A 24,412-nucleotide genomic window follows, 5' to 3' on the forward strand; every position below is an offset into this window, starting at 1 on the left:
TCCATATGAATGCATGCCAGCACAAGGAATGAAACTGGGAGAAAAAAAGGGTGAAAACAAGAATAAAAAGTGCTTCAGAATAATGGTGAAGACTCAGACAACCAGTCTGTGGGGTGAACAGAAGCCTCCAACACTAAGCTTTGTGGGACACATCTGAGCTAAAGGCCTTTTCAGAACATGTTAGATTCCATAGAAATAAAAACATACCATCACACAGGTTATTTCAGTGTGTCAGGTAAGGTGCAAGTTACTTCCTCCATGTATCTGTGCATTTTCCCTGCCAAGATTGTGAGTATTTGAGCATTTGTGGTTGAAAAAAATACAAAAGCCTGTTCTTCCGTGTGTTCATAGGAGCAGTGTTTATATTTCATTTGTACCCAAAGTGTAACAAGCACTGTCTAAATATTACTTTTTTATTATTTCTGAATACTACTTTCTTAATAATAAATTTGCATGGCCACTTATTTAGGAAAATGTGTCATCCCCACTCGGGCAGTGAGGAAGGAAGCACAGACCTGCTCAGTGGAAGCAAAAGAAATCTCTTCACAGTAGTGAAGCTTAAAAACCTGGGAACTTTCATATGATTTTCAGACTCTGTCATTGGTGTTGGCAGAATTTGACATCACAAAGAAAAGTTTAATTTGAAGCCTAGTAAGATACGAAAATCAGGTTGAACTCTTTCATATACTCAAGATTAACATTCATACCTCTGAATCCAGTGTAGACAATGATCATTATACTGACATATAATATTGAAAACCCAGATTCAAATAATTTAGAATAATTTTGAAAACCAAAAGTTCAATTACTGCTCTCCCAAGTGCCAAGTGGACCTCTGAGAAGCCACAAGATTGGTGGAAAGGGAGATGTGGCTAATCAATCAGTCCCCATTGTCCAAGCCTTTATTCAATCATACAATATTTATTAAAAATTTGAGCTTTGAAAAATCATCAGTTTCTGATAAAAAAATAAAATTGCTTTAAGTGTCTTGGTCATTGTCTTTGCTGCACTACTCCAGCAACACTGATTTCAGTTTTATGATTTTATATTGAATTCAATGGTGTTCTAAATCAAATCACCCTTTATGAAAATCCACATGAGCCAGCAAAGCAGTACCTGATGGGGCTTGAAGAGTGGGGTTTTCTCAGACTCAAAGTTTCTAAAAGAAATGAGTTGCTCTGCATGTAAATTTTGATAAACTGCTGTCCAAAAGTCATCCCAAGAAGTTGCAGTTATCTTGCTTTTATTTGCTTGTTCAGTATTTTATGATACAGACATATCAGACTGCCACAGCATAGTATGAATATTGCTCTCTTCACAATGAGGATATGGTCTCAGTGTACTGGGTCTAGGGATTTTTTTGCTTGACTTCACTAGTAACACATTATTTCAGGTCACATTTTATCAGCTAGCTCAACAAGAATGCCAGTGACTTTCACCTTGTTCCAGCTCCCTGTAAACATAGTAATTGCCAAAATTATATTGTCTTTTATTTACTTAACAAGCAGTACTTTTCAAAATAAATAGTCTGCCATGAGCAAACACAAATGCTAGCAGTAGTCATAAGTCTTCCATGCTTTCAAACACAGCTTCTAGCATTTCAAAAGCAGACTGAGAAAAAACTGGTGTGAGGAAGAGATGTCTCAGCCCATTGTCTTGCTTGAATTTTCCCCACAATTGTCCTGCTGCCATTATTCTGGCATAGCTCCACCCACGGGTGGCAGCAATAAGTACTTGCAAAGCACTTAGACTGTTATCAACTTGTCAAATTGTATCAGAAGTTTGGTTTCCACTGGCACGTTTTTCTCGCCGTTACTCTGATCCTTTTCTACCAGGAATGAATGGCCACAAGAGATTCCTAGCAGTAGGCAGAAGATATCTGAGGAGCCAATACGTGGGTTTACTGTCAAGTGGACATTTGTATTTTTAACATCGTTTCTCTGGAAACATGTGTCATCACCTTTCTCTTTCACTGCGCTTAGGTCTTGGTCTTGCACACACATTAGCACTTCATGCTGCCCAACATCTGACTAAATGCTTTCAGCTCATGCCCTCTCTGTGAATTAAGTTAGTGAGTACTTTCTGGATGATTTCAGAAGGGGTATGCTTGAAGACTGTCTAACCTAATATATGTTTTGTAGAAGGATTTTCAGCACCATTTTGCAGAAGTTTTCTGTACAGGTATGAGATAATGGAAGTTGTCTTATTTTAAAGCAGTATTTTTTTTTTTTTATTAGGAAATATGTCATCTTGCTTTAATACAAAGTTAAGCATAGTTATTATTTTTAAGTACTATTCTAATTTTAGAAGGTGATAATGTAGTAAGTTAGGCTGTCATAATCTGGGGAACAGGCAGAATCTTCTCTGACAGAGTTCTAAACAATTATACCTTCAAACCCCTAAAAGTTATGATACTCAGTTTTCCATTTCCCTCTATCCCATTGAGCATATATTAGCCATTCTTAGTATAAACTATTGAAATTATTCAGCCAGTTCACAGTGTTGTTTTTAAAATGAAAAATGCTATGATCTTTTAATGTCTTCAGTGTTATAATATGTACTAAATTAGCAGAACCCTGATGCTCTGATAATTTACACCACAATGTGCTATTTAAAACTGGAAGCCCAGCAGGAGATTTTATTTTTATTAATTTAGTATAATTTTAAACATTACAAAAATAGCTGTCTCGCAGCTTCCCTGCTGAGCCCTAGATTGTTGCCACAGCCTGTGCAATACTTTATCAGGAGAGTAACATCACTATAAATACTGCATAGTTGATTCTGGTTTCAACACAGAATACAAAAGGATTAGGAAGACTGAAGAAGAGACAAAGAAAAAACAGAGCTTGTTCTGTTTTATATTTTGTCTGCCTTTTTTTTCTACCTGCTTGCTTCTAAAACTTCTTTCCTTACAGGTATTTCTCTAAGGGTGGTGTGAATTTGTAGTCAAAGCCAAAATGCTGAAGTTCCACGCTGTAGTTAACTTTACATGTATCACACAACACTGCTGTAGGAAAATGAGTTTTACTCTACCTCTGTTGTCTACTTGCCCTACCATTCTTGTGGGCTAAACATCAGTAGAATTTTATTATTCAAATCTAAGATGTATTACTAGGAGCAACCTCCTATGAATTGTACCTTTCCAGTTTTATGTACACAACTAGCTCACATCTGCTTGCCTTTGTGTATATTAAGTGAATTTATACCTGCCTGAAAAAAACCCAAAAACCAACAAGAGTCAGTTACCATATCCAACCTCTTAGCAGCACTAAAAATGTCAGATCCAGTAGGCATAATATTTTTTGGCACTTTTATGATGCTTGTCACCTTTTTGAATGAGCTGAGTTGACCAAAAACTCTTTCCAGGAGTCTCTTTCCAGTTTCCTTCTGAGGAAACTGCTCTTTAACAATGGAGGAGTCTTGGCACTGAAGCAATATCTGCAGTGCAAAAGATGAAGTTTCAGTCACAACTATCCACTCTTTGTAATGGAAAGCTGGGAACTGCTGGAGGGAGAACAGACCATGATTGAAAGTTATTTTTAAAAGATGTGAGCTTCTAAATTTAAATTCATTGTGAAACTCTTCAGTACCTATATTGTTTATATTTATTTACCAATGGATATTACATTTTATATCACAGAAATTTATAGATTAATTTAATTTATTAATTTTTTTACTGGCTGGCCATATCTTCTACCTGGTTTCCAGGTAATATTCTTAAAATAAAATGTTAAAACTGAAAAAAACTCAATTCCAAATGTTTAGGATTTACCACTTTAATAAGGCAAAGCATATTTCACTGGCAGGCAACAGATTTCCTTTTAAAACTCCTGTAGCTTTCACAAAAATTTTGTGACTTGACAGATCCACAGTAGAGATGTGATTAGTGCATATGTCCCCCATTTGAGCAAGTGGATCTTCTATTCAAAACATTTGGTGCTTAGATGTTAAATGCCATATATATTTTGATTGAGTGACGTATAGGCAATTCAGCCTTGTGTCAGGAGCTGCTTGTTGGCCTTTCTGGGGCATAGAAGGCAGGCAACCATCTTCCTTGATAAGCCACCAATTAACCTTAATTAAATCAATAGTATTTTTTTTTAATGATATTAATACTGACTAGAACTACCCCTCAGCTAATTAACAGGCACTTGGCCACACCACCTATATGGACTGAGGACTGCTAAGGTAACTATTTTCATCACTAAAATATTTGTTGTTAAAAATTCTTTGTCTGTCCCTTGTGCTGTGATGTTTACACCTGTGTACACATACAGGAAATAACAATTCATTTGCAACTCTTTTCTTTTTCCACAACTGCCAGGAGAATGTGAGTGAGGTAAGTCATTCCAAGGATATTGGAAGAAATGAGGCATGAAATAAAAGCCTTCCTGCACTATCTGCTGATCCTCAGGAATGTGAGGCAACCTGCTGTATTAAAGAGAAGCATCCAGGCTGTTAACTAAGGCACTAGGACAGTGAGGAGTGAGTCCTCTGTGTGAGACACTCTCTTAAGCTGATGACAATCAATGTCCTCAAAACCACTGCTCCAAGTTCATGATGATGAGATCTGCAAGATGCCTCACATGTTGTTTTTGTTCTTGGCAATGTCAGGGGACTAAAAACAAGATTTTACATTATTTATTTATTTTTTTTCCCCCAGACATTTAATGAAGTCAGTGTATCCACTGAGTGTTACAAATAATGCAACTATCTGCTATTAATATTATTAGTCATACTAATTAAGTGAATCAAGTGGATCAATCTAAGCAGTGTTCCAGCTGATTCATGAGCAAAAGCTGAAGAACTCTGCATGGCTTGTGCTGAACGGTGTCCTATAGAAAAAAATGTGGGATTTTGCTACTTAACACTGGAATTTTCTTTTCACTTGGTGGAAGATTGTTGTCCTAATTACTTGTGCTGTTCACTCAGTAGGCTTCCATGACAAGGTGACTCAGGAAAATACTGCCACAGGTTGGTAGTAGAGGAGATTTTGGGTTCGGAGTATTTGGAGGTCTTGCTCTAAGGGCATAGCAACAGCCCTATATAATGATAACTTTCCTGAAAGGAAGATTGATATATTGGTGTCATTGTCTTTCATTAAACTGCAATAGGAAAGATGATACTGCAGTATTGATTGGCCCAGCCTGATTAAATTCAGGTTTAATATTGTCTTCATGTCAAACCAGAAATCTTCATCCTATTAGTCCAAATAGCACAAGTTCTATATATCTCAGCAATAAGATCTAACATTGCAGAGCTGTTCTGAAGTACATAGAAAATAGGCATTTTTACAGCTCTCTTTCTTTTATACCTCATTCATAATACTGCTACAGAAGCCAAAATAAAAGAAGATTTCTGATTTTTCTCTCCAAGAACCAACCTACTGAAAAATAGACGGCTTTGATGTGGAGATCCATGTACATTGATAAGAAAAAAAGCACATATAAACTTAAAGTTTTGCTTGCGTCATAAAATGGGAATTTTTACAGCAGAATACGGACAGCAGGATATGACTTTTGCTAAGAATACTACGTGTCTGTACAGTTTGTGAATATTGCATTTTTTTTTAAACTTGAAGTCAAATGTTTCATCTATGACAAACACTAGATTGCAGGTCTCCAAGACTGGTAAACAATTTGCTATATTTTCATTAAAAGTGTACATATAAAATAGCTTTGAAGAATCATGCTGTTGTTTATCATAAATCATATTTTTAGTAATCTATACATAAATTATGCATTAGATTAAAGCTACATATGTTTTGATCTATTCACATTTGCTTGAGCCATAGTCTTCCTAAGACCACAGTCATTGCAGAAAAAAAATAATTCTAGATATACTAAAAACTGCTTGAACCTTTTTCATTGTTTCTTAGTAAGGCACATACAGCTTTTTATTAAATTATTTTCCAAATGTTATTTTGTAAAGAAATTTAATAAAATTTACTACTCTGCAATCCATTGAGCACTTCCTAATTTAATTTTCATATTCTGCATTTCCTGGGATTTACAATTAAAATTGTGATGAGCCAGACATTCAAACTCTTACATGTGTGAGATTTTTATTATTTTTTTAAGCTGAAAAATATCAACAGGACTTTAGCTTTATAAAATATTTTCAAACAAAAAGGTGGAAGTAAGTGAGGCCTTTTATACATAGATTAAGAAGTTTTTACTAAGTTGGACAAACTTTTTTCTCTTCTTCTTACTTCTTTATGCACTCAACCCATTGGCAAACTAGACTGCTTATGCCAGTGCCAGATACAGTTAATAGAAAATAATAGTTCTGATGTTTTATACTCTCCGACGTTGATCAAATAAAATTAAAAAATCCTATTCTCCAGAACAGACACTGTCATTAAAATTCTTGCAGATTTATTTACATAAAACTCAGCATGTTTGTAACCAAGAATGAGCCACTGTGCTGAAGAGTTAGCTCATTTTACTACCATTTTATTATGCAAAGTTCTTGGATATCCCTACAGGTGAATACCTTTATTTCTTTTACAGTAATAATGCCAAATTTTTATTTTGCATTTAGAACACATCTTGAACCTTATGGAACATTTCCAAGTTTGTATAAATTTCTATACCTATTTTATAAAAGACTACATCATGTTGCACACTAGCCCAGAAAAAGAAGCACTCCAAACAAGCCTTTGGGGTACTGGGTCACTTGGACCTTCTTATGATCCTGCTAGGTGGAATAAGTGCATAAAGACTTAAGGACATAAGGTGGAATTTTAGTGCATAAGGACTCAATTCAGAGCCTCATTAAAATATGCTCACCAGCACCCTATCCTGATGTTGGTGAGGATATTTCAACTAGTCTCTGAGCTGTGTACTTATGCACTAAAGGCAGCAAACGCAGCAAAGTTTGCATTTGCTCAGTCATTCAGCCAAAATCTTTCACTCAAGATTCCAGCAGCAACTTGCAATTTAGGTTCAAGCTTTCACCATTTTCATATACATAGATCTCTTCTCAAAGTTTTGTAATACTTCAAATTAAGGTTCTTTTGCATGGTTTGAAAGCAGCTTCTCTTTAGGCTTTTATTGGAACCAATAACATACCTACTTTATAGGAGGACACATAAACTCAGATTTTGTAGATATCGCTAGAAGAGCATGGCAAAGAAGTGGCTCCAAAAACAAAAAAAACACACAGAGCAGTGCAGTGCCTGAAGAGTTGTAGGCTTTGAGGGCTTTACAGTTTGGCTGCAGGTCTGAAATAATATTTGTCACAAAAAAACAGGTCTATTAATTTTCAGAGCCAAAAGTCTGCCTAGGCTCCTCTCTTGGAATTAGAAGTCAGTACTCTCACTGGATTTGTGTCAGCAGTGAGTAGTTCCTCAGGTATTTAATTGGGAAGGAGCAAAACACAAGTCCCACCCATCTGATAACTGGGACAAGAGACGTCTTGGTATAACAGGATACAGCTGGTCCTCTTGGATGCAGAGCCCTGCTCATGGTAGGCTGGGTTGGAGTGCATAATGGGAAAGGGTGTTGGAATGAATAACATATATGTGCATACAATGTTTTCTCCACTGTGCTGTTTCTAGACTTTTCAGCATTATTTCAAGGTCTGTTACATTACATAAGTGTGCTGAAAAAACCCTATAATTCAGATCTCAAGCAATAATAGTGTATTGGTATGTTAGGGTTGAAGAGAACAAATAACAATTTGAAGTGCAATTCTTATCAATATTATTGACAGCAGACTTTTCTGCTTTTATCTTCTTTTTAAGAATTATCTTTGAGTGGCTCCTAAACTTTGCCTAGAACTTAAAGAGCTGATTTCAACATAAAAGGATTGCAAGGAAGAAAAGGAACTATACCATACTTATGCTAGATGTCATCACTGAGTAGCCTTTTGTTCTTTTCCAACAGACATATTTATAGCACCTAATGACAATAAGCCAATAAATTATGAGAAAAATGAGGCAGGGAAGCAAGTCCTTTCTATTACAATCAAAAAACCGTTTTTGTCCATCTCTAATCACTGCCTCTGCCACAGTAGTTTAAAAGGAGGATAAAGGACAGATGCTTCTAATACTCCAAGTTTTTGAGGACTTTGCATAGGAGTTAAAAACCCCTCCGCCACGAATAACAACAGCACTCTCTCTTAGAGAAGTTATGATCTTTAGTGTCTTTCTCAGGTTTCCATAAGCCTGCTTATATACATTCTCAAGGATTTAAACTGGTGTGCAATTAAAATAAAATACTAATTGGTCTATAAAAAAGACTGTGCTTGCAGAATATAACTCAGTTCTAATGAATTTCACAATACATTTGTTCAGTGGAGAAAATACTTTTTTTAGCCTGCAAAATCAATTTTCTGATCTCCGAATGGACATTTTATCCTCTTTTGTTCTGATCATCTGGCGGCATCGTGAATTTCACAGACAGCTTTGCTAATCAGCAGAGTGCTCCAGAAGAGAGTTTTCTCAGATAAAAGTAGTTATTATTTCTCTTTAAACATCCATGTTTTAAGTTCCTGAATTATAACTTTGAACTGGACATTCCTACAGTATCATTGTACTTACAGTGTGCGAGATGCTAAGGTAGGGCTAATTACTTCAGAGAACACCACAGGTGGTTCAGACTACAATTTATGTGGAGTATATTGGAGTTTTTTTACAAAAGTTATATATACCTTATCCATTCTGGACCTCAGTTTTCCTGTGCCTTTGCTGTCACTTTCCCCAAGATTCTTGCAGAAATTTTAAGTTATGTTATGGCAGATTGAGACATTTAAATTATATTCCAGGTGAGGTGTCAGTGGTCTTCAGAATAGGAGATATTCTGAAATATGTGCTTCCATTTTGTAGCCAACTTTAATATTTTTGGTTTGGTTTTATTTTTGTTTGTTTGTTTTATTTCTCTTATTTACTGTTGAATGCTAGTATTTATTCTGATCTGGTTGATATAAGCATTGACACTAAACTACTCTAAGAGAAATTGTTCAAGGGAAAAGAAGGGAAAAATATTCATGTTTGAGAGCACCACAATAAAATGATTACACATGCTCACATAAAATGAAGGTTTGTGTTATTCCACCTTTGATAAATTCAGTACTTCTGTAACTGTCATGGAGGGTAAGACAGAAATCTTGTTAATTGTCTAGAGAACAAAAGTAATCTCACATATTCTGGAAACCTTCAGTGACATCTGTGTCACACAGCAGAATAATCTTATGTGACATGGATTAAGGTGTACAGTGACTTTTTTAGCTAAACTAGAAACATGTTCTGAGTTAAAGTCTTAACAACTGATGACGAAAACATGCCAGCACTTCAGAAGATTATGTTTCATCTCCTACAACTTTGTATTTCCTTAATTTTCCCTTTTGTGAATGAAAATTATGAAATTCAGTTTTATCTGAAAAAAAATTTTTTTAAAACTCTTTATATACAACTTTATCTGTTTATATATTAAACAATATTCTTGTTCTGTTGTCAACATTACTGAGCTTATTTCTACCAATACATCACAACTATGCACTAAAAAGCATAAACTGTATATCGAAATCTATGCATTATGTAGATACCAGTAATGTTTATTCTACAGGGTAATTGTTCTTTTTTTTTCTGTGAGACTGGAATAAAGAATGAACACTTTGGTTTACAATCTAATTTGAAGGAAATGAGAAGTGATGAAATGTCATGAAAAGAAAACAAACCTCTGAAATAAAGCAGAACTATTACACAATACAAATAAAATAACTTCTTCTCTGCAACTCATAAACAACACTAATGTCCATTCCTATTATTCACTTATTTGTAAATAACTGACATTATGGCTGAGCTTAAAGTCAAGCATGTCACTATTGCAGCAGTGTGGACACCTGTTGCTCCTTACCCTGTAATTCCTCCACTATGCAGCCTTGCAAAAAGGATCCTGAATCTTTTGTCTGTCTCAAATGAGCAAAATCACCACAAGATGGGAGAGGAGTTTGCTGGGCAGAAACCTTCAGGACCACGCAATTCACACTGGAAGTAAGGGTACAACTGTCAAAAGAGGAAGGGCTAGAGCTGGCTTCTGTCCCATGCCCTGTGATCCTTTCCTGAAGCACAACTAATACTTTTCCAGACAGTGGGATAGAAAGGGCAGCTAGGCTTTAAGTGTGCTCCAAGGAAAATGCAAATATTGCCACTGTGGGGAAAACCCAGTTGAAGCTGACACTTCTCCAGGCAGATTGCTCAGCCCAGTCAAGAGTCAGCTGAAGAATAAGAAATAAAACTCCCTCACAAAACCGCTCTGCATCATATCAAGTAAGACACAAATCTGTAACCCTTATAAACTGCACTGATGCCATTATAAAAAGATGGCATCAAACAGCAATATCCAAGGCTTCATGAACACAGTTTACAATGTCTATAGCACACTATTGCAACTGAAGATGACACATATAGCAAAAAGGGAAAACACTTTTCTTTCTATACATTTAGGTTGCAGGTACATATTGGTAAAATCTATTCTGTTTACATGGATTTCCAAGGTACCAGCCTCAGAAATCATAAATCTCAGTAATGCATAAGGCATGGAAACATTTACTCTGCCTTTGAAGCAGAGAAATTTTGTATTTGAAACTCCCATAAAAACGTTTGCATTATCTCTCTCCATTTTCTTTGACATCTAAATGTACACGTATGATTTAATAAACAGAAAAAATATTTTAAAAATCTGTCCTTTTCAAATCAGTAGTAATACTTTTTTTATTTACTTCAACAAAGTAACTATCTTACCCTCAAAAATATAGTCATTCTACATTTCCTCAAATCAGTTTGTGGAAATAATTTCTAAGATTGCTTCTTTTCCCCCATTAATTATTTTAGGAATGGTTTCATAATAACTATTCTTTCATTGCTGCAAGGAAACATATAAATGCATTAGTCTTTAATAAAGAACTCATGGAAATTATGGCTCTGTCCTAAAAGATAAACAAAACTTAGAGTTGCTGTGTTTTGAGGTGAGATTTTGCATGTGTGTTTTGCTTTTTAAAAATACAAACCTATGAAAAATCATGAAAAATAGAAATCTATGTATCAGATGAGTTGTAAATACTTTTGTCTCTTGGAAGCTTGTATTCATTTTTATTTATTCAGTAAATGCATTAAAAATTTTCTGTTAAAATTTTTATTGGTGGAAACCAGAAAGTACAGACATTTTCTGTCTCATGGCTAGATTTGACAATTGCCTTTTGAGAAGTACATGAAATACAATACTTACCTTCACTTTGTGATATTTATTTGTGAAGTATAATTTAATATGGTATTTTCTTATAAAACAAATTCCTGTCAATAAGGCTTTTGCTTAAAAATAGTAATAACAAACCCTTGTGTCTCAGTCAAATTGATTTTTCTGATGAGAACCTTGGAGAAAGTTGTTATTGTTTTTTAATCCATCACCCAGACACTTTATGAGAATAAGCCAATGTTGCAGTTTTAGTTTATTGTATATGTCTTTTTCATGGCCCTTCATTTTGTTCTTTCCCCAGCAAAGAACAACCAGTCGATCAAAATTTATTAGCTAGTGCTGACCTATTTGGATCTAGTTAGAAACTGTGGTCTCCTGCCTTGGCCATTTAGCGAAATTTTCTCTGTAGCTGACCAGAAATACTATTATGTTTGAGAATTTGCATCTACTTTAGTGTTCCCCTAAATTTAAGGGCTTAAGAATAAGTTTTAGACTTCCTGTATTGCTATTAAATGAGAATGAAGGTCCTGTTTAATTTATTAAAGATGAAGGACTTGCATTATTATTATTAGAGTAGCAGTATTTTATATAAAAGCCAAAGAAGGATGTTCATTTATAAGGCAACTTCTCCCAGAATTTAGATTGGTGGTAACAGATAATGGACAGTTAAAATGTGGTGTTAGTCACCACTTAACATCATGAGCTATGGCTGAAGTAGGTGAACACTTCTGAGAGCTAAGTGATCCTAGGAGTAGGTGATGGAAGAAACATATTCGCATTGCACTCTACAGATATGAAGATACATCAATGTTTTACATTTCATTCAAAATAATGAGGCAGTCCTACAAATGAATGATTGACAAATTGTATGATTTGACTATCTTACAAACCAAAAGCAGGAAACGCTGAAAAATATCTTGCCTGTTCATCAAAGAATTGAATAATCCTTGTATTTTCCTTTACTCATACTGACTGATTAAGGATGATCCTCTGATGGGCAGAGATGTAATATCTTATTTTCTCAATACAAATATTTCTGAAATAAGATACTATTTACTGAAATTGCCCCTATTTTAGAAATAAATTTTCTAATCTGATGCATTATTTATTAAATAACTTCTTAGGTGACTTGTGTATATCTTACTGTAAACTCTTATAAACATGCTTTTTATGTGCTCATAGTGCTGGTTTTCCTTTCTGGGGAAAAAAAAAAAAAAAAAAAAAAAAAAAAAAAAAAAAAAAAAAAAAAAAAAAAAAGATGGTTATTATGCTAGTAAAGCCCTGAAAAAATATTTCTGGAAGTACCCACAACTTTGGACGTTATTAACACAGAAACAGGGGAATTCCTAAATTCCTAGTTTATAATGACATTTAATTCATTTGATAGATATCCAAAATCAAGACTGAGTTTTATCCTCAAGAAATAATTATCTTAAAAATTATGGACTGAAATTAAGAAATAGGAAAAAATATAACTACAATCAATTTTATTCTAAAATAGCCCCTATAATTACAAGGAGCACATTGATTACTTCTTAAAAAAAAAAAAAAGCTTTGGGCGAAGTACCTTGCAGTTTTCCTGCCTTACAGCTCTACAAAATTCCAGTTGAATATCTCTGTTCTCAATATGGCATATTTTTTTTTTAATATTAAGGATTTCAATTAGTGTTTATCAATATTTGTAATAAAGCAACCTGGGAAAATCTCCTGTTGAGCAGTCTCACTCTTCAAACTTCTACTCTTCCTATCCCTTGTTCCCGAATAAACATATTTAGAGCTCCTGCCTTAAACATAACAGCTGCTAAATCTGACACCAATGTCGTCACTACCTACAAAAAAAGCTTCTAAAAACAATTTTGTCCCACAACAGAACTATATGAATTTCATCTATGTGTAGATGAATCAAATCACTGCATGAACCCTGATTTTATTAATGCTACTCAAAAGAAAAATACCTTTCCTTTTAGGTAGATAAATGTCCATATTGTAGATGTATAATGCTGTACAGTGCAATGTGAAGCATAAAAGAAAGAGACACACACATGTAACACCGGAGGAGTATGGATCTCTCAGGAAGGAGAGGTAAGGGGGAAATGCCTCCCCTACCCCTCTGAGAGGAGTTCAGCTCACAGCAGGGCTCAAGACAATGTTTTCCACCAGCACAGCAAGACTCACCCTGTCAGTCTGCAGTCTGGTGGTTCCTGTGGTCTATGCAATGCATAGGGAGAGCATCTGTATAATCTTAATATCCAGAAAAAAAACACTACGCATAAGCATGTACCATCAATCAAAATGGGAACCGAGTTCCAAAATGTTTCATTTTTTTTGTTTGGTTTATGTTTTAAGTTGTTGTCTCTAATTATTTTTCTTATACTCTCTATAGTATGAGGCTTCACAAGAAGTTTGACAACATATTTGTTGACCTGAGGCTTCAGTCCTTTACCTCTGCCCAGAAACACAAACTAATGTCAGAAGCTTAACAATTTTACCCTTATCCTTGCTTGCTATCTTAACCAAATGAGCCTTTTGAACTTGTCTTGAAGAGTAGATAAAGAAAACTTAAGGAGAGGAGGGAAGATAATCAAAAGTAAGCAGGATGCCGAAAAAATGTGTTTCTTATTTCTTAAAGCCAGCAGGACTGATCTTTTACACACAATGAATCCTCAGTTCCCAGTACAGAGACACTTTATAAAGACAAGTTTCACTGTTGGTGGTTGAAACACACCATATTCAGCTCACTCTTGACCCACCTGCAGTGGTGAATAAAGTTACTGAGAGAGGAACCGCAGCCTATTTTTCAGCTTGTTATTTGCTGGTGAATATCCTAAAACACTTGTAAAGCTGTTGATTCTTTGGTGTTTTTTTCAGACTGTTGTAAGTCTTTTTGCTAACACTATGACTCTCACTCTTTCTGTAGACCTCAAAACTTCTGGCCTCAGACACATTGTGTGCAGCAGGGTCCAAGGTAGCTGCACAAAGAATATAGCAACCTTTCCTAATTATTTCTAAAAGTGTTGCAACTGAATCCTATCTTCTCTTTGCAGTATGAATGACAGTAAATACCAGGATCAGATTTTCAATTAGAATACAATGTATTATTTTATGTAATTCGCCTGTGACTGTCCTGGTGTGTGTATGTATACATATATATGCATGTATAAATATCTCTTTAAGTAAACTGCATCAGTAACTCCCTAAATGATGGGAAAATTGAAGGCTTTTTACAAAAATACTGGAATTTGTATGTACAAATGTATACAACATTTTGAAGAAAATAACATATAGATAATATGGTGGCCTAACTCCAAAATCCGAGGCATTAAATGTATGGTTTTATACCTGTGACAAGACATTAAATAGAGTGAAAGACTATTGCTCTGCTATCCCCTAGTTGCCAGTTAATTTTAAGAAATAGTTATTTAAGGTTCATGAACCAAATGAAAAATAACTTTAGAAAAGAAAGAAAAATGTCTTTGCTGTGTTTTGTTATATGTGTATGGTGGAATTGCTGAAACTTGAAAAAATATCTTGAAATAATCAGAGGAAAATGTGTCAGAGTTCTTCTGGCAATGGCTCAGAAATATGAAATTATTGTCATCCTGACATTCACCACTGATAAACATACTATGAACACTAAATCAAAATGAGTATCAAAGTGTGCCATGTGACAGGATAGCCTTTGCCAAATGGGCTGACCTGTAATGAAAAAGTCAATCCTATTCCTCTTTCTTTTTTTAGCTGAAAAAAAATATCGCAGCAATAATATGGGTAAAAGCCTCAATAAAATCTGTCAGAATTGATTTTTAGTGACACATAATGTCTGGCAATTTAAAGCTTTATTTTGCCAACTGTTTAATCTGTACTACAAGTAAAAGTGTTCCGTACGCATAACTTCCCATTTCAGTGATGATCCTGTTTAAAGATTTGTTCCAGCAGCATTTATTTAATGACCTTTATAAAGACTTTTCTCATTCTTCTGTGAGTTATATTTAAACCAGGGAATAATAAAATTAAAGTGCACAATGGCAGAAAAAATCTCCATTACCCACAACTTTTTTGTTCAAAAATGTAATTACTTCTTAGGCAGCATTAATGAGGAAGCCTGGGAATATAGGCATTCCAATGTTAGAAAAAAATAATAAACCAATGGTCATTATTTGCATCCTTTTAATATCCTATCAAACATTTTATGTTCATGTAATACCTGTGAAGAAAACTCACATGCACTGCAATATCCACTGCTATGGCTCCCTTATTCTATTGATTTAAATATCTTTTTGCTTCTCCCTACTCAACAGGAAGTATGAGGTCATTGCTATAGCTGAAACACATCTTGATAGAGCACTATTCAAACCAGATATACACCATACTTTATATCATATTTTGAATTATTTATCTGTCATGGGAAATAACAGGAGAGGAAGGAGTTAGCTGGGTGTTTGAGAGGAATGTGGCAAAAGCATTAATCTGCAGGTCCAGCTGCACAAAATCAGATGTCGAGTCCTGGTATACAAAGGGTCAGTGATGGTGGTAAACTCTTGGTAACACCAGGAGAGCAAAGAGGCTCATAAATCCAGAGAAATGCTATCACATCCTGTAACCAGGTACAGGTGAAACTGAGTACTAATTTCCAATGGACCATGGAATATGGCTGCCTGAAACATATGTTTAAAACCGACACGTACACACAACCTTGCCAGTCAGAAACTTTTATATATCTGTATAAAGTACTGAGGAAAAGGTTAATCAAGAGTGCTGTATGGCTTAAGGAAATGCATAGAGTAGCTGGCTGATTTGATTCATGTGTCCCAGTGACAAAATTCTTTCCTGGAGATCCATTACGTCTGGATTCTTAATTATCTGGTCTTCTGTGCATGTGCATGTGTATTAAAAAAATGGCCAATAAAATTTCAGCCAAGAAATGCACTGTTCATTCCTTTCAGGTTTATTTTAAACCTATTGCACTTAGGTTTCAGCTAAATCAATTTTTCATGAATATCTACCCTAGCAGATTACACCTCAAACCAGTTCAAATCTCCAGAGAATTAAAAAGGAAAAAAAAAAAAAAAAAAAGAAAAAGAAAAAGAAAAAGAAAGAAAAAAGATTTCTCAACAAGTAACACCCCAGGAAAAAGAAACAGGGTTTTTAATTGCTTTGTGCGCTCCATAATTGAAGACAGGCACCTTCTTGAGGCACTCACTGCCAGGAGGAGTGTGACTCCACTTGGCCCTGCCTAATTAATCCTGTGATACAAACCTTCTGGCTTCAATTTTCACATTTCTGTCTCTTTTTAGAGGTGATAATAAAACTAAAAATTTATGTTGGTTACTGTATGAGTATAACGGTGCCAGCAGAACACAAATAAACCCATATGGATGAAAGAGACCTTGTCTTCCCATCCCTGGCTTCTCTGTTTTGTGCTGTGTACAGGGACACACTTTGTGCTAACAAGAAAAGGTAGAGAACGATTCAGTAGCAGGAAGGAAGTACAGGTCAACTGATTCTTGTGATAGTCTGCTCTGCTCTGATGACTCACTGAAGCATATGTCTTATTTGTTTATTGACAAGATCTCAAAATAGAAGTACACACTCTGGAAGCTCAGTTGAGCTGGCTGCAAATCACAAAACTGCACAACAGCTCTTAATGAAAGACAAATTGTGCAGCTCAGCCTTTAAAAAGCAGTCAAGGCTGTTTGTGCAGATGCCTTCAATCTTAATAGCTTGCATACTGTGACCTGTGCACACTGCCTTACCAGTGCCTAATGAAAGTAATAGACCATCTTTATTTTCCATAGAATGTAAAGACACCCCCATTATTATTATTATTATTACTATTACTAGCATTATGAGGCAGGGATTTAATTCTTGGACACTGAAAAATTGTATTTACCAACACACAGACACACATGTAGCAGTTACAAAATGCAGTAAGACAAATTCTCCTTTTACTAAGTTGTGTCTATTTTCATTGCATTATGTAGAAGGTGGACTTAGGCCTTACTGTATTAAAGTGGGAAGGGTTTACCTTGCCAAGTGAACTAGAGAAATATTCTTCCAACAGAGCTGTTGTTTTTATTTAGAAGTACATTCTCTTCATGCTATTCTCAGGACCCAAAAATGTAGTTCTGTGCATTCAAATTCCTTTATGCAGTTGAGCACAGTGGGATTGTACCATGGATTTCACCATTTTCATTAAGAGATGTGCTGGAAGAAGAAGGGGAGAAAAAAAGAAACTATCTTAATTTTGCTGCTGTTGTTCTTATTTGCTCATTTTGGAAAATGTCTTTTGTCTCTAGGGATATTGTTTTAAAATAACTAATATATTTTAGGGTAAAAAAATGTCGCAGCTTTGTGGTCGTGCAAGCTGTCTGCCACACAAAAGTTGGGAGGATCACTGTGAATAGAAAATTAGGATAATTTTGCTGCCAAACTCTAGCAAATTGCTACTGAGCATCTACAAACTTTTTTTTTTCCTGGCTTCACACTCCAATGTGTTGGGACAAAAGTTCTTTATGGATAGCAAAAAAACCAGCCCTTTGCAATTCCTCAGAAATTTTAAGTGCCTTTTCAAAGATGGATTGATGTTAAATTTTTATCTGAATATTTTGAACAATTCACCCTTGCTTCTGTAAACCCTGGGTTTGGAAAAGACATTACTATCCCAGCTGAAATTTTTACCCACAAACAGAATACCAAGAACAGAAAGCTCAGCTGAAACACTTGGAACAAATGCAAAAAGCATCCAGCACCAAGCACAAAGCACATGTAACATAACCTCAGTGTTAAATATTAGGCTATACCAGACAGCCTGAGTGGGAGAGGTATCAGAAGCAGAAAAGGGACAATTATGCCACAGTCAGTGCTCTCACTGGGCAACTGCTGCTCCACCAGTATGTTTTGGAGAAGGAAAACAGTTTGTTTTATCAAATGTTTCAGGTACAGAAATGCATAGACAAATGATAGCTAGATAATTAGTTAGAGTTTTTGTGAGGGCAGGATGATGAGGATAATCCCGTATCAGTAAAAATATTAAAAAAGAGATGAAAAAATTATTATCTCATAAATATAGGACATTCCAGAGAAAATAACCTGTATTTATTGATTCTTTAATATATCTTCTACTTTAAGAGACTTTGGATTAATCTCTCTTTCTTAATAAAGAATCTGAAGCCAATATAAAGTGTTCTATAAAATTCTCATGAAATTTTTTCCATAATCAGTTATTGAGCTGCCTGTAGCAGACAGACCAGGTCACCTGCCTTGAGCTTCCTTTTGTAGTGGAAGTATTTCCTTTTAATTGCCAATAATTCCATGTAAAAATGTGTCTGACTGTCACCATCTGACTGTCTTGAACTCAGACTCTTTAAGGCAAGCTTTGTTTCTAGAGCACAGCAGCAAGTGCAGGATGCAGAGGAAAGTTTGCCATTTGTTCAGTTCTAGAGATGGCAGGATCAAGCCACTTTCTCTGAATGGAGACTGATTCTTAATCTCCAAGAAAGCCTTTCACAGCCTTCTCAAGAATAAAGGAAATATTTTGTAGTTTACCATAAATGCACAGGAAATTGGGTTAAACCTGGTTCAATGGACTGTTTGGTCTCCAACACTTTGTCTAAACTGTTCTTTTGCTGGAAAACTTGAGGACTTCCTTTTAAACCAAAAATTAAATCTCCATCTCCCATGAGGAATTGTACTATTTCTAAACATATTATATCTGTTTAATTTTAAAATATTTTTTTCCACCAATTCCATTTCCATATTCTCCAGTTACATAGGTATGTGGGATTTTATCTGGCCCTGATCAATAGCAAATTTGTTATCATGAGTCCGTGGGATAAATTTTCAGTCTCCACAAAGCAGATCAGGTAAGTCCTCTCTTAGCTCTCAGTAAGTTTTGCTGTGGGTAGACCCCAAATCATCACACCAGGAGTTAAAGGTAAGTAAGCAGTAGCTTCACAGACACTACAGGGAAGGCCAGCAGCTCAGAAGCAGCAATAAGCAGTAAATGGGTCAATTAATCTAGGAAGGGAATCAGTTTCTCCTAAAAAAGAAGTCCTATTGGTACAAGTGCTGTCAGCTAAAGACTAAAAATGCCTTCATTTATGTTGATGACAATGTGTGAGAGGAAGAGGCAAAAGAATGATAAAGTGCATTTAGCATAGTCTTTTTGTCCAGGGCTTTGAAGCCATCCTCTTTGACTTGGATTATGTGATATATTCTAAATATTTCTACTACCACTCTTTAAATGACTGGACTCTATGTAAAATCATATTTCAAGTTAGGGCTTATTCCAATTGCACTTCTGTTTAGAAGTCTCACAAAATATTTCCTTTTATGTCATTTAGCAATACTCCTAGCCAGAGTCAGAGGATCACTGTAAACAAAATATAAGAAATGTAAAACAGTGTATAGTCTACAATAAACATTTTCCATGTAATCATTTAAATTTTTAACATACTTTTTATTAATCTACTTTAAATAACTGTTTTAGAGACTATGACATATATATAATTAAATGTCTGACAAAACTGTCAATTGTAAACAGTCAAAAAAGCTTTACCATTTTATATTAATAAAATCAAATCAGGGAAACTTTCTGAAGAAAAACTACACTCAAATTTAAAATTCTGGAGACATAGTAACTCATAGCAAAATGTATTACAAAGTAATACAAATAACAAGGGATAAAATATGAATCTGGGAAATAAGAGGTTAAACCTTAATAAAATCTCATTACAATAAAATATGAAATCATACTGATTATCTCAGCCCTGCTGATGCTGCTATGCAGTGACACAAATGTAGTAAATATGATTATAATGAAACCATTTAAGGTTTTTGTTCTCTGACAGGATTGAAAGAAAACAAAAGGAGTATCTATTCACTTTGCTCCCTCCCTACTCCCAAATAAAATGTTAGCAAAGTTTTTACAGGTCCAAGCAGGTTGGACATATGTAGATCATAAAGTGTTGTAGGGATCTACAGATGTGTTACAAATTATGGTCCAAATTGTGACCCGGTTTGTGTGGCTGTGCAGGATAGGAGGGAGAATAAAGGAGTAAAACTCTCCTTTATTGCTTATACCCAGGGGAGCTGTAAGAGGCGAATAAAAAGAATAACCACAATAGGGAATCTTGCACTGTATGACCTAGTTGCACCAGCATGCAAGAACTCAGGCACTGAAAGGGAAAGCCAGGAGACTCAATGTCTCTTTGAGCCACAATTTGCCTCTTGGTTTACTTAAAGGCAATGCAAACATATGCTTAGCTTTGTTCAGCGCTAAAGAGTAGCCAAGACCCAGCAGTAATTATTTCTGCGAGAAGTGGTTGATTTCTGTGTGTAGTATTGATGTTTCTTTGAACAACTAAGTTAATAGCGTAGTGTTATCCTTCATAATTAAGTATTATTCTTATGGTTGAGTAACACCTTCAACAATTAAGCCAAATACATATAGCTTGTTCCCCTCCACACAGCAGTCAGAGATTGGATCCATTTCCTGCCATGTCTTTCTCTTTTATTGCAAACAGTTCAAGCTTCAGCAGAGTCTTAGCTTTACAGATAAACAAATTACTTCCATCACTGTGAAATGTGATGAAGATACCTCAAGTTGAAATGCAGACTTGTGAGCATACTATGTATTATGCATAGAAAAAATTATAGAAGCAATTAAAAACAAAAAAATTCTTTTAAATTGATTTCATAAAGGAGGAAGAACATTTTTGAGATATACGATACAGTCCTCTCTTTAAAGTAGAGCGCTTAGCTAAAATTTGGTGCCTAAGAGTCAAAAATTATGATAAAGCAATTTTACCCAGTCCTTAATCATAGTAGTAATCTGACCCAGGTCATTTAGATCATTAAATTCTTAATCTTATTACTTTACTTTTTCTCATGTCCAGGTTCTCTGTGTTCTTCTGACAGCATCTTTCTTCTCTCAGGGAGCGAGACAGCAGTCTCTGTATGTATGCAGAGCTTTAATCATGCAATACCAAATGAAAAATAACTCTCTCTACTACTGAAGTTCTTAAGTGATGTTAGGAGGACTTATTTTCCTTTTTGGACTGTAGAAGGCTTCTTTGGGCTTGGCTGGAACCTATCTTTGTTTCAGCTGCCCTTTAAGGACCACAGCTGTCTCTTAGAAGTTTATGGAAGTTACTAGTGGTGAGACCCACCAATTTTCATTACATTTAACTCACCATCTAACAATATAGAGGATATTTTAAAAAAAATTAATTAAATTAATTAAATTCCAAAATCACCGGTTGTTATTACTTTTGCATCATCCTCCACCCACTGTATTATTTTTTCATATAATCAATAATGTCATCATGTGTTAGCACTAATGCTTTTCATCTGAACTCCCACTAATGACAGCTTTTAAATCTCCTCTGGATTCAGTGGGATTTGACATGCCTCAGTGTTGGTGGGAGCAGTACTCCACAATGTATGCAGACTGATGCTCTAGAAGGCTTTCTCATATGATATTCTTGTGTTGTGATTATTGAAAAGGTAGCACCAATCCTGTTGGGACTTCTAAATAAACTGTAAGGCACAGTATAAAAAAAAAAAAAAAGTAGTGACTTTCATAAAATCACAATATTCCTTAGGCAAAACACTAAGTCACTCAAAGCAGAAAATGTCTGATCTGCATCTAAACTTTATCTGTGCTTCTGAGTTTCTGGTTAGAAAACATAATATATTAATGCCCTGCAACTTGCACTGTGCTCACTTTAAAATTTATATTAAGTAGATTGTTACATTATGGTAATGTACTAAATTACCTAAAGCAAAGTAATACAATGATTAACTGACCATAAACATTGGTTTATGGTCAGTTTAAAAAGTATTACAAAGATTAACATTATGCATTTTCATATAAGAAGAAAATTGCAGGATGAAATATCTCTGGATGGACTTGATGCTATTAAGAATAATAAAACAGTGGTATAACTCACAACAGTCTCAAGTTACAGCTTGCAACTAAACTTTGGTTTAAATCATCTTTGAAAACAGCAGAGATAGTCATCGTTTTAAAAAATGCCCAAAGCTTTCCAAGCACAGAATAATGGTTTCCAGTATATGTTTTTTAATATATAATGTATTACTTTTTTTTTTTTTTTTTTTTTTTTTTTTTTTACCTCTTTGTTATTCAGCATAACATGTCAGATTCTGGCAGAGCTGCTCTGATATCAGAAGCATTTTACCACCTTAGCCAAGACAAATAGGGATCCCTCTTTATCAGATTGTAATATTCGTCCTAAAAAGCTAGAAACAAAGTTCAGTGCTTTTTTGAGTTAAATTAATTGGATCATGCAGCGGTTAAAGTGCTGTTCACCTGTTTTTCCAGGGTTTCATCTGGTCTGTCAGTGAGTTTAACCCTGGCAGCCCCGTGGGTTGTGGCAGACAGACCCTATGAGCCAGCCCAGCTCCCTGCAGCGAGGAGGGCTCAGTGCAGACAGCTGCAGCAACCAGAGCACAGTCAGGGAGCTGATTATCCCCCCCTGCTCAGTCCTAGTGCAGGTTTCTCCACAGCCCAGTTTGGGCTTACTGATGCAAAAGAGATCCTTAGAAGCTGCAGAGTCCAGAGGAGGGAAACCATGATTTGGAGAGGGCTGGAGTACTTGACCTGCCTGTAAAAGCTGGGGAAATTCGGTCTGAAGGCTGAGAGGGTATCTGTTTGCCTCCATGGGAGTTACAGCAAATGCAAACAGATGCTTCACATGGGTGCACAGTGAAAGGAAAGGAGTCACAGTCACAATCCACAGAAACAAAATTACAATAGGAATTAAGGAAAAAAACCAATGCACGAAGGGAACAGAAAGGCCCTGGAACAGGTTGTTCAAGAACTGTGGGAAACTGTCCTTGGAGATTTTTCAAAACTTGGTTGGACAGGTCCCTGGGTGACATGATCCAGTTTGAGATTAACCCTGATCCAAGCAGAAGGCTGGACCAGATGGCCTTCAAAATCTCCCTATAACCTAAATTTTTAGATGATCCTATGATTCTCCCTCTGTGTTCCTTCAGCCTTAAAAAATGCCTTTGGCTACTAATGCATTGGGATTTCGATATTGCAAAGGTTAAAACCAAAAGTAATATTCATTTTACATCAGTATAATAAACCTTAACCTGTAAAGAACCTTTTGAAATTCAGAAAACTTAAATTAAAATCTGCTTTCTTCCTTTTCAGGAACTTCAGGGATCTGATAAGCTCAAATGAACTCAGAACACTTTTTCAGGGTTTTTTGTGCAATTATGAGGTTTAGAAATATGCTTTATCTTTAAATAAAAGATAAGAACTACTGGATCAGGAACTTTCAGAAAACAATCAGTTACCACGATGCATTATTTGCTAGAACTAGTGAATGAAATTTCTTATATTCTTATATTTCTTATATCAATTTTGATCAGTTCTCTGATGTAATCTACAGTTATGTGCAGCAACATCAGAGAAAAGATGCTAAAAAACTGAAAGGCAGGACTGCCTCTCATATTGATACATTTAGGTGGTTTCAATACTTTCTGAAATTTTAGCCTAAAATAATATAGGTAAATTTGCTTCTGAAAGGACTTATTTTCCTCCATTACTACCTATAAAAACTGAATTAAGCTTAGTTTTAAAACTGGTTGTAGGAACCAAAAGACACTTAAAATACTGAAAAATTTCTCATTGACTGAAATCTTAAGAGAGAACCAATGCTTTGGTTTACTCCACACAAATTATTAACATGGTAACTGAAAGACATATTAAAGATGCTGCACTTATTATTACAGTTGATTCCTAAACATCAAAATATTATACTATATTTAAATACACATTTGAAAATAGCGTATGTGTTATCTATTCATTATGGAGTAACATATGAGCAGCATCACCTGGTAACAGCTGTAAAAAAAAATTAAAAATCCAGTATACTGCCTTTGCTAGTTTTGTCTGGCAGCATTCCTCTCTCTTTCCACTCATACTGGCACTTTCAGAAGGAATTAAAGATGTCCTCAGCCACTGGGGCACTTCACTATTCTTACCCAAATTTTTCTGTCCAAAAAGGGTTTGCCCCAGAGGCACTTCAAAATACTCATTCACCAACGCAAGAAATAGAGTTTTCCAGCTCTTCTCAAGAAGTCACTACTACACAGACCATTTCCATCAAACATTTTATCTTGATATGCAATCATTAAAATAACTATAACAGGAATGTTTATGGTCTAATTTGACTCAT

The sequence above is a fragment of the Sylvia atricapilla genome, chromosome 1 (genome assembly GCF_009819655.1).
Source record: "Sylvia atricapilla isolate bSylAtr1 chromosome 1, bSylAtr1.pri, whole genome shotgun sequence".
Taxonomy (NCBI): domain Eukaryota; kingdom Metazoa; phylum Chordata; class Aves; order Passeriformes; family Sylviidae; genus Sylvia; species Sylvia atricapilla.